Source organism: Egretta garzetta, unplaced genomic scaffold, assembly GCF_000687185.1.
Source record: "Egretta garzetta isolate BGI_Z169 unplaced genomic scaffold, ASM68718v1 scaffold2635, whole genome shotgun sequence".
NCBI classification, from domain to species: domain Eukaryota; kingdom Metazoa; phylum Chordata; class Aves; order Pelecaniformes; family Ardeidae; genus Egretta; species Egretta garzetta.
Genome location: NW_009259660.1, coordinates 1 through 622, shown reverse-complemented (window position 1 = coordinate 622; position 622 = coordinate 1). Strand labels below are relative to the sequence as shown.

General features: G+C 59.2%; 1 long non-coding RNA gene across 1 annotated transcript; it reads right to left on the bottom strand.

The window, feature by feature from the left end:
• Positions 1–106: 106 nt before the first annotated feature.
• Positions 107–487, bottom strand: LOC118452263. The gene is made up of 2 exons (XR_004841964.1): positions 391–487; positions 107–227 (listed from the first exon to the last, which is right to left on the bottom strand). It is a non-coding gene; the product is annotated as an uncharacterized LOC118452263 (long non-coding RNA).
• Between the last annotated feature and the right edge of the window lie 135 nt (positions 488–622).

Below are 622 nucleotides of genomic sequence, written 5' to 3'. Positions count from 1 at the left end.
GGGGATGGGTTTGGGGCTCCCAGAGGGACCTGGAGACGTTTTTTGGGTACCTGGGGGCATGTTTTGGGCACCCAGGGGGACCTGGGGACATTTTCTGGGCACCCAGGGGCACCTGGGGACATTTTTTTGGCTCCTAGAGTGACCTGGGGATGTTTTGGGGGGGACTTGGGGATGTTTTTTGGGCGCCCAGGGGGACCTGGGGACATTTTTGGGGCTCCCAGAGGGACCTGGTGACATTTTTTGGGCACCTGGGGACGTTTTTTGGGTCCACAGGAGGATCTGGAGACATTTTCTGGGCTCCCAGGGACATCTGGGGAGGTTTTGGGCACCCAGTGGGACCTGAGGAGATTTTTGGGGCTCCTGGAGGGACCTGGGGATATTTTTTGGCACCTGGGGGTGGGTTTTGGGGCACCCAGGGGCACCTGGGGACGTTTGGGGGGCACCAAGAGGAGCTTTGGGCCATTTTTTGGGCACCCAGCGACTTTTTTGGGGCACCTGGGGACGTTTTTTGGGTTCTCAGGGGGACCTGGGGAGCTTTTTTGGACGCCCAGAGGGACCTGGGGATGTTTTTTGGGGGACTTGGGGATGGTTTTGGGGGCTCCTAGAGGCACCTGGGGACATT